At 39.4% G+C, this 11219-nt stretch overlaps 2 pseudogenes; one reads left to right on the top strand and one right to left on the bottom strand.

Annotated features, from left to right (window-relative positions):
- Positions 1–1830: 1830 nt before the first annotated feature.
- Positions 1831–8420, bottom strand: LOC100962133 (annotated as a pseudogene).
- LOC100961818 overlaps positions 8419–11219 on the top strand; it is a 36660-nt pseudogene continuing 33859 nt past the window's right edge.

Here is an 11219-nt window from a genome sequence, read left to right as displayed (position 1 = left end):
ACATAACCTGCAAATATCTTCTCCCATTCTGAGGGCTGTCTGCTTGCTTTACTTACTGTGTTCTTGGCTGTGCAGAAGCTTTTTAGTATGATCAGGTCCCAGTAGTGTATTTTTGATGTTGCTTCAATTGTCTGAAGGGTCCTCCCAGGACTATTGAAGCAAAATTTTCACCCAGGCCAATTTCTTCAAGTGTTTTCCCTACACTTTTTCTAATACTTTTATAGTTTCATGTCTTAAATTTAAATCTTTAATCCAGTGAGAGTCTATCTTAGTTAATGGTGAAAGGTAGATGCATGGAACAGAACAGAGAACCAAGAGATCAACCTGATCTTTGACAAGCCAATTAAAAACATTGAGTAGGGAAAAGAGTCCCTATTTAACAAATGGTGCTGGGCAAACTGGCTGGCAACCTGTAGAAGATTGAAACTGCATGCCATTTTTAAAAATAATAGTTGTTGCTAAAAATAAATCAGTAGTTTAAGAGAATGACCCATCCAAAGTTACCCATTTACATAAAAACTAGTGTCAATTATAGATTCGTAAGTAATCACAAGAAATTCCAAACAAAAGACTTTCATAAGCAAATTTTTGTTCTCATCATGTACTGCACACACTCAAAAATACTTTATCAGAGAATATCTTGAAACATTCCACAGTCATGAAGGGAATCATGACTTCTGAACCAAAGAGCTCTTCTGTCAACCAGGGAGAATCTCTAGCCTTCTTGATCACATGATGTAGTCTTCCACACTCACAACCTTATGTACCTCCCTGGTCCTTCTGAGGAATGAAAGCTCACTACTCATCAATCAACCCCACTCTCTAGCACAAAGACCTTTATCTTCTGCATCATTCCAAAACAAACATACAAACTCATCTCCTGCTGGAAGTTGTCTTCTGGATTTACAGTTCTCTGGGCCTTGTGCTGAGGTGTTGGCACCCCAAAGCCACTGATCCGGCACAGGACCCAGAGTCACATCAAGCCTTTCAGCCCATTCCACCTCCCTCTTGAACTCATCCAAACATTGCTTGAGGACATTCTAAGAAACTCAGACATTGAACTCATCTGAAGGGAACCCTGAGTTTGCTTTCCCAAGCTTTCCCAAGTTTGCTTAGATCAAAGCAATAAACCCCAATCCCCAGACAGGCAATTTGTCTCAGCAATGCAGCAGGTTGTGTCTTCACTGGGACAAGAATAGCTATCCCAAACACAAGGCACTGTCAGCAACCATGTTTGTGTTTCCCTCAACCCTCACAGCTCATCACATCTTTTATGGCCTTCTTAGGCCCCTCTAGCATGACACTGAGGCCAAGGTTCTGAAGCCCTCAGTATAATGCTTCCTGCAATTGCAGGACCCAACTGCAGTCAGAAACAGAGTAAGACCCCTGTTCCTGCAACCAGACCCGAGAACTCAGCTGAAACCTACCCCTCTGTTTGTGAGAAGAGAATCATCAGAATCTGAGTCTGAATCTGAGAGGAATAGCATCTCCTAGCAGCATGCATGTCTAACACCCCCAATAAACAGCAGAGTTCCCTGAGGGCCCCTTGCCTCACAGGCCTGCCCTAGGCCCCAATAAACCTCACAGCGTGGCTCCACCGGGATGCAAACCACACCAGGACTGACTCCCAAGAGCTACTGTTCAACTTTCACCTTTTTAATTTCAGATGACACATTTTATTTAGATGTCCCTCATTTCTCTGTATTTTATCAACATCACATAGCCTTCTATCAGCTTATGCACCTAAAATATAATTGCATATAAAAATAACAAGTATATATATCACCAGCTTGTAGAGGCCAGAGGGACCCAACATTTTTTTACCAACTTTTATGATTTGTCTACAAATGTTGCTGCCACCTTTGAAGTCCTTATGTTTCCTTGGGCAGAAGCTACCAGTTCTTTAATCTCAGCACTTAATGTATGAATTACCCATTCCATTCCTTCTTGGCCTTTTTTAGCATTGGAAGATAAGATACTTGCCATCAGACCTTCAAGGTAACTGCTAAGCCTGCCAAATTTCACAGTGATAATGCCTTCTTGAATCAAAAGAGTTTTTTCTGAGTCTTCAGGATGTGCTTTATACAGACAACTGTCATCTACTGATACGATGTTTGTGAATGAAATATTAGTAGATTTAAAGTCCATTGTTTTCTGTACAGGATCAACTCTGGAAAAGTCTTGAATATATGTTTTGGTTTTTATTGCACCAGTAAGAGACTTCACAATGGAAGGCTGTCCCCACTGAGTGCTGAGACGTCTAGGGCTGTGCAGCTTTCCAGAGTGATCTGTATGTCTGTCCAACAGATAACTCCAACCACTATTGGATTCATAGAGTTTGATATTTCTGGATTGCAGCTGTTTTTTGTTTTTGTTTTTTGCTGGGGCTGGGTTTGAAGGCCAGTGCCCTACTCCTTGAGCCACAGGCACCGCCCAGGATTACAGCTGTTTTAACAGCTTCCCGTGGGTGGTCAAAGATGTGCTCTGTGGTCCGGAGATCTTCGTGGTGACAGGCCTATGTGATGTCCAAGAGAAGCTAGGGGACAATGAGACAAAGAGTTTACACCCATCCTGGCCCCATGCCCAGCACCCCCAGGTGACCGTGCACTGTGCAGGCGCCAGCAGGCACCAGTTCAACTATTGATCAGGAGGCTTCTGGCCTCATACCCAGGCTTTCTGTTTGTGGTTACTCTGGGAACCAGCAGCGGTTTGAAAGTGCCTCCGTTACTCAAGCCTCCCCCTCCTCACACACATCCCACTAATAATCCCGTAATCCTAACATGGTGATTGAAAAGAAATTTTTTGGTCCAATAGGAATATACATGTTGTCTTTATAACTATAGAGGAAATAAATGTAGGCTTGCATTACTTAACGATAGATTAATCAATCACACATACATACTTAAAATCACAATTAAAATGTAAATTTTACGAATCCTTTTTTTCAGTGAAATTTCATAAAAAACCATTTTAAGGGATCTTTTTTTATGGATCTTCAGAGTTATTCCCATTGTCATCATCAGAGGCACTATGGGTTGTCCAACACAGTTTACCAGCACACTACCTTCATAGTATCACCTTTCAAATTTATAAGTGAAGGCACTTGAAATTTTATCCCAAGGCCAAATAGTCATTTGTACAACTTGACAGTATTTGTTGTTGTTCACATAGGTCCTGTCTATGTTAGTCATGATTTCAACAACTGAATCCATTTTCCCATCCTTTTCTTGTGTATGAGGGCATACTAAAGAATACATGCTACATATATATATAACATTCTTTAATTACAATAAACTGGCGGTCGGGGAACCCAACCACCTAGCATAGGAAATAAAACATGGACAGTCCCAGTGCTTCTCCCTCATCACAATCCTATTCTCCTCACACACATCCTATCTTGAATTCTGTAATTATTCCCTTACTTTTCCATATGGCTTCACTACCTATATGTTTAATGTTATACAAGGTATTATTTTGTTTCTTCTATTTTGCAATTTTAGGCAAATGGAATCATATCATATGTGTCCTTTGACTTGCTTCCTTGGTCCAGGATCAGGGTTTGAGACTCATGTGTCTTGATACATACGACTAATTCCCCTGATAAGAATTATTTATCCATCCAAGTGTTGAGGGCCATTTAGGAAATAACAGTTAGTTCTTGTTTTTCTAATCATAGCTCTAAAAAAATTTTTTGTATGCTTACAAACTCATCTACATGTGCAAAACTTCCCCCTGGTACACAGCCAGGATTACAATTGCTGAGTATTCTGGTAGTAGCAACTTACACTTCCACTAGGAGTGCATAAGTGTCCCCATCAAGCTTGTTAAGTCTAGGTATTGTCCAACTTCCTAATTTTGTGTATATCTCATGGTTCAGAAAAGGTACCTTATTGTGATTTATATTTGCATTTCTTTATTTCTAATGAGAATGAGGGTATCTATTCACGTGTTTATAGGATTTCTTTCTTTTCCTCTTTTCTTCCTTTGCTTTCATTCCTTTCTTTGTTTTGAGACAGGATATGGCCCTGTTGCCCAGGTTAGAGTACAGAGATGTCAGTCATCACACTCATAATCTCAAACTCCTGGATTCAGGTGATCCTCCTGCATCACCCTCCTGAGTAGCTGTGTCTATAGGCATCTATGAATACAGCCCACTAATTTTTCTAATTTTTGTAGTTACAGGGCATGGGTTTCTCAGGCTGTTCTCAAATTCCTGGCCTCAAGTGATCCTCCCACCTCAACTTTTCAGAGTGCTAGGATCACAGGTGCAAGTCACCATGACTGCCAGATACTTCTATTTATTAATAATTTTATGGTAAAAGACATGCTCAAAAGGTATAGAAAGAAACACTTTTCTTAGAATTGCATTGGCATTCAGGTTTTTTTCTCATCCATGTGAAATGAAGAACTATTTTTTCAATTCCCCAAGATACAGAATTACGGGACTTTACAAACCATATAAACATACATAAAATTCAATTCTAAGAATTACGTTGGCTATTCCAGTTTTTCTCTCACTCCATATGAAATGAAGAACTATTTTTCCATTCTTCAAAGTAAGATTTGGTGTTTTAATGGGGATTCCATTAAACCTATAGATTGATTTGTGTAGAATAGACATTTCAACAATATTGATTCTTGCCAGCCATGAGCATGCCATGTTCTTTCATTTGTTAACATCTTCTGCTATTTCTTTCTTGGGGTTTCATAGTTCTTTCTGTACAGATCCTTCACCTTCTTTGTTAGATATATTCTCAGATATTTCATTTTCTTTGAAGTTCTTTGACGATTATTGTGTCTTTGATTTGATTCTCACCTGGGCTAGTATTGTTGTATGTGAAGGCTACTGATTTGTAGGCATTGATTTTATATACTGAGATATTACTGTACTTCTCAATCACTCCCAGGAGTCTCATAGGTGAGTCCCTGATTTTCTCTAAGTATAAGATCCTATCATCAGGAAAGAGTGAAAGTGTGATCTCCTCGGTCCCTTTGAATAACTTGATATTCATGGTATTATTAAATTGGCTAATACAATTGGATAGAACTTACAGAACTATGTTGAGTTACTACTGGCCATCTTAGACATGCTTGTGTGCCTCTTCAATGGGGAATTCAAGATATTCGTGTTTTTAGAGAACTAAGTATGGTGGAGTTCTGTTTGTCTTGTTGTGTGGAGGTCTCTCTACTATGTTTCATCATATAAGTCTTTGTGAAAGCTAGGCTTTGGCCTTTATTTTCCAGTGACTTGACTTTGTTGGTCATTCATTATGACAGTCTGTGCGTATTATGTTTCTGAGAACTTCCTGAAGTACTGGTCTTGTATGGACAAATTTCTTTAATGAGTGCTTCTCTGTGAAAGATTTGATTCTTTATTGGATATTAAACTTAGTTTAGCCAGGTACAGGATCCTAGGCTGCAAGTTGTATTGTTTGATGATATTGAAGGTTGGAGGCCTATCTCTTCTGACGTGGAAAGTTTCAGTTGAGAATTCCACTGTGATCCTGATGCATTTGCACCTGTGGGTCAGTTGCTGCTTGCTCCTGGTCATTACACAATTTTCTCTTTCATTTTCAGCTAGGCCAGTTTCATTACTATGCACCTAGGAGATGCTGTGTATGAACTGAGGTGACCCAGTGTTTGAAATCCATCTGAAAGGAGTTTGTGAAGCTTGGGTAATGTTCACTTATCATGCCCTCTAGTAGGATTTCCTTTTATTTGGATCATTCTCTTTCAGGGAGACCTATACTTTATATGTTCATATGGTTTGTAAAGTCCCATAATTCTGTAAGAGACTGCTCCTCTTTCACTTTCTTCTTTTCTGCTTCCACCTGAATGAGTTAGCTAAAGGGCTTTGTCTTTACCCTCTGATATTCTTTCATCTCCATTGGTTGTTACTGTTTTTTGACACTTGCTGAAGGACTCCTTCTGTTCTTTAGCTTGGATATATATATCACTTATAACTTCAATTTCTTTTATTCATTTCTGAGGTCAAGTTTTGATTTCCTTTTGGTGATTTTCCAATCTCTCTTCAATTATCGTCATTGTAATTGCCATCCATTGTCTAAATTCCCTTTCTATCACTTCTGTAATTTTTTATACCTGAGATCATCTTTGGTAGCTGCCTCATGATCCTTTGTGGGGGAATTGATCTATTCTGGTTTATCATACTGTCAGAATTGTTTTTTTTGGCAATTCCTCATGTGTGTTTTCTTCTTGTTTATGACCTTCCCCTACTTACATCTCTCACACATTCTCCTTAATCTTTCTTGTCTCAGTTTGATGTTGAAGAGTTCTTTTGATATAGGGATGAAAAGGAGAGAAGAGAGAAGGGAAGACATACAAAAAAAATGAAATAAAAAAACAATAAAGAACAGAAAAAATAAGGTGAACAAAAAAATAATAATACAAATGATAACAGGCCAGCTGTGGTTACCCACATATGCAATCTCTGCACTTTTGGGGGACAGGTTGTGAGGATCACCAGATCTCAGGTGCTCCTGAGCAGCCTGAGCAAGATAGAGACTCTGCCTCCACTAAAGATAGAAAAGTTCACCATGTGTAGTGGTGGGGACATGCAATTGTAGACCCTGTGGAGGCCAATGCAGGAGACATATATTTATCCAGGGATTCAAGGTTTCCATGAGCAAGGCCAATGCTGTGCATTACTCTCACACAGGCCTCAAGCAAGCCTTCATGTAAGAAACACACTAGAAAACAAAACACATAGAAATGACAAAATAAAGGAAATTTTGGCTATTTTGGAAGGGAGTCATGAGTAAAGTAGAAAAACAATTTTAAAAGAAAAGAAGAAAAGAGAAAAGAAAAAGTGGGAGAGTCATATAAACCAAAAGGTGGGAGAAAGAATGAAAAATGTAATATTCAAAAAGATATTGCATTGGCTTGGTGTCCATAGCTCAGTGAGTAGGGTACCAGCCACATGCACCAAGGCTGGCAGATTCGAGCCTGGCCTGGGCCTGCTAAACAACAATGACAACTGCAACCAAAAAATAGCTGGGCACTGTGGTAGGTGACTGTAGTCCCAGCTACTTGGGAGGCTGGGGCAACAGAATCGCTTAAACTCAAGAGTTAGAAGTTGCTTTGAGCTGTGACACCACTGCACTCTACTGACAGGAGATAAATATGTATGTGTGTATATACACACACACACATATATACATTACATGAACATCAGGTGACAATTTAGGGTTAGGAAAAGTGAACAAAGACAAAAGAAAAAAATTCATTTTCTAATGACATGAAGAGGCAGTCCTGGGTTAAACAAAACTACTTCCAAGTATTCCAACTTCTGACTGAGATGGAGGCAGGAAGTTACTACTAGTTGCTATAGAGATCTAGACTGGTTTCCTCCTTTATTTTATCTTATTTTAATCTGGAGATGGTAGCTTCCAGACAGTTGAATGTCCACAAGGACAGGGAAGTCAAAAAACTGAAGTTTATATCAGACTTTATGGGAGACAAGCCTCAGCCATCCAAATAGTGATGAGGCCATGAAGATAACTTCATGGGAGATGGGGTCTGCTCTACTAGGTATATTGCAACACTTGTATCACTTGAACACTGTGTTCAATCTTTTCTCTGAAAACTTCTGAGCTTTTATTTTCCTTCTTAACTAAATCTGACATTACTGGGTTTGGCCATGATGGCTTCGCTAACTTTTTGGAGTGGGGGAAGGGAGCATGGAAACATTGTTCTTATCAGTTCCTTGCCAGGAAGAGGGGTGTTCCTACACCTAGGTCTGACAAAAATCCTGTTCAGGATGAGGGGGTGATGAGGGCATCCCAGGGTACTGCCCACTTAGATGTTTTTGCAAAATCGGGAACGACTGATGTAGATGGTCTAAAAAGAAAAAGTATATTTTCTTTTGTGTCTCATAACTAGAATTTGAGAAAACACATTGGGTCTATGTCTATGTGATTTTTGATAAATAGGACTAATTTCTACTATGGCTGGTTTAGTGAGAACAGCTAGGCCTTCTAAGTCATCAGCAGATATGCTCATGTGTTTAAATTTGGAGGTCTTACCAGTGTGAATGTGTGGTTTCTCATAGGTTATAGGATGAATTAGATAAACATAAAGAAAAAATATGTGTACCACCGAAGGGAGGGGGAGAGAAGCATGGGAAAAACAATTTAGCAGAGCTCTCCTGGGGCAACAGAGGAGAAGGAAAGGGCTGGAATATACGCTATGTGGAATACTGGCATGGAGTGATAGTTCAGGTTATGCAGCAAGGTTGGTGGACTACTGCTGGAACTGTGGAAACCCGGCACACCAGGCAAGTTTCTATAAGCCTGCCCTGGCTGCTGCGGCCAGCCCATCCACAGAGGTCCCAGAAGAAGCCAGTCAAAGTTTTCAATTCTTGGGGGAAGCCTGGCTTTAAGTGGAAAGATTGTAGACATGTGCACTCACGAGAAGAATTTGGTGGCCAGATTGGGGTGCTGTCTGCAGTGGTACTGCCATGGTTTGGCGGAGGGTGAGACATCCATACAGGGAAAGTTCCCGGACAGTGAGCCACCACTGTCATAAAGGCAGCCAGAAGGTTGTGGGGGTGGGCCTCTTGCTGAGGGCCTAAGGCACTACCCTCTGATTTCTGCCAGAGGGGAAGTGGCCTACTACAGTCATGAAAGGCCCAGGGAGTTCTACACTCCACAGGAACTATTGTAGAGGGAATCTGTTGAAACTTGCCTGTGAAGAAATGTTGAGAGCTGTGGAATCCCAGATCAGCAGAATATGAGTGCTGAGTGGGTAAACAGGTGATCACCAGGAACAAGTAAGCTGGGAAACAGGTCTAAGCCTGGGAACCAGAGAGAGGTTAAGAGCAGTGTTTCTTGTCCCCCAAATTCACTGCGCCACCTGCTGTCCAGGAAGTACATTGCAACATAAATATATTCTTACTAAAGTCAGATCCCTAGGTCATATATATGTGTGTGTTTGTATGTATATATACATATATATGTGTGTGTCTGTGTGTGAGTGTGTTGTTGTTGTTTCCTTTTTCTATTTCTTTTCTTTTTTCTTTCTTATAGATGTTAATATTTTTTCTCTTTGTTCCTTTCCCTATTGGTTCCTGAGATTGCTACCTCAGGCTGAGTTTTTTTTTTTTTAAATCTTGTTTCAGTGTGTTTTGTTTTAAGATAAGTTGTTTGGTAGGTTCTTCTCCTAACTTCCATTTTTACATACAACAAGAGCAAGAGCTGCTGTATTTTTGGGGGGGGCAGAATTTGAGCTTGATTTATTCTCTCTCCTTGCATCACTCCTCAGCATTCTCTCAGCTGATGGAGACTCTTCTACTTTCGTCTTCTCTCCCAGAAAATGTGCTGGTGCATCAGCAAAGATATTCCCCACCCACTTTTTTTTCTTTTGCCTTGGTTTGTTGTGTTTCTTTGTTCTTTCTTTACTCCTCTTCCCATCCTTGCCATTATTTGATTCAACAGTATGTTTAATTTCCTTTATTCTTTTTTTTTACCAATTTTTAAATTAAATCATTAAAGAGGTAGATCATAGATAAATTAATGCATTTATGGGGTACAGCATGCTGATTTCATATGCAATTTGGAATGCTTACATTGTACTTGTTATTATATCCCTCACATTTAATTAATTATTCAGTTAACACATTTATACTCTATACTTAATAGATCAGACATGTACCCCATCTTTATCTATTCTTACTTTGATATTTTCTTTTTTCCTTTTTAATTTAATTTAATTTTTTTATTAAATCATAGCAGTGTACATTAATACTATAATGGGGTATGGTGTACTGTTTCTGTATACAATTTGAAATACATTCATCCAACTGGTTAACATATTCTTCATGTCTTTTTCTTAGTTATTGTGTTAGGACATTTATATTCTAAACTTGAGAGATTCACATGTACCCTTATAAGATGAACCATAGGCTTGGTGCCACCATGCACCCTCCCTCCACTCACTCTCCCACCTCCCCTCCCGTCTCTCTCCCCTCTCCCCATATTCCTGGGTTAAAATTGGGTAATAGCTTTCCCATGAAAGCTATAAATTAGTTTCATAGTAGGGCTGAATACATTGGATACTTTTTCTTCCATTCTTGGGATATTTGCTAAGAAAAATATTTTCCAGCTCCATCCATGTAAACATGAAGGAGGTAAAGTCTCCATCTTTCATTATGGCTGCTTAGGTATTCCATGGCATACATATACCACAATTTATTGATACATTCGTGGATCAGTGGGCTCTTGGGCTTCTTCCATGACCTAGAAATTATGAATTGGGCTGTAGTGACTATTCTGATACAAATATCTTTATTGTAGTGTGATTTTTGGTCTTCTGGATATATACCTAATAGAGGAAGTATAGTATCAAATGGCAGGTCTATTTTTAGTTCTTTAAGTCTTCTCTTTCCAAAAGGAATGTATTAGTTTGCAATCCCACAAGCAGTGTAGAAATGTTCCCTTTTCTCCACAACCATGCCAGCATCTGTAAGCTGTGCTGGTGCATCAGCTTTTTGGTGATTTTTTTGTGATTTTGTGATTCCTTCAGATTTTATCTTACTGGTGTTAGATATCTCAAAGTAATTTTGATTTGCATTTCTCTGATGATTAAGGATGGTGAGCATTTTTTCATATGTTTGTAAGCTATGCACCTGTCTTCTTCAGAGAAGTTTCTCTTCAAGTCCCTTGCCCACCCTGTGAGGGGATCACTTGTTCTCTTCTTGCTAATACGTTTGAGTTCTCTGTGGATTCTGGTTGTAAACCTTTGTCAGACACATAACCAACAAATATCTTCTCCCATTCTGAAGGCTGTCTACTTGCTTTACTTCCTGTGCTTTTGGCTGTGCAGAAACTTTTTAATTTGATGAGGTCCTTGTAGTATATTTTTGATGTTGCTTCAATTGCCCAGGGGGTCCTCTTCATAAAATTTTTGCCCAGGCTGATTTCTTCAAGTGTTTTCCCTAAACTGTCTTCTAGTATTTTTATAGTTTCATGTCTCAAGTTTAAATCTTTAATCCAATGAGAGTCAATCTTAGTTAGTGGTGAAAGGTGTGTATCCAGTTTCAGTCTTCTGCAGGTCGCCCGCCATTTCGCCCAGCACCATTTGTTAAATAGGGAATCTTTTCCCCAATCAATGTTTTTAATTGACTTGTCAAAGATCAGGTACTGGCAAGTAGTTGGTTTCATCTGTTGGCTCTCTATTCTGTTCCATACATCTACCTCTCT

Source organism: Otolemur garnettii, unplaced genomic scaffold (assembly GCF_000181295.1).
Source record: "Otolemur garnettii isolate 467f Iridium unplaced genomic scaffold, OtoGar3 scaffold00015, whole genome shotgun sequence".
Lineage (NCBI taxonomy): Eukaryota > Metazoa > Chordata > Mammalia > Primates > Galagidae > Otolemur > Otolemur garnettii.
The sequence above is the reverse complement of the archived record's forward strand: the minus strand, read 5'-3'. Positions and strand labels throughout refer to the sequence as shown.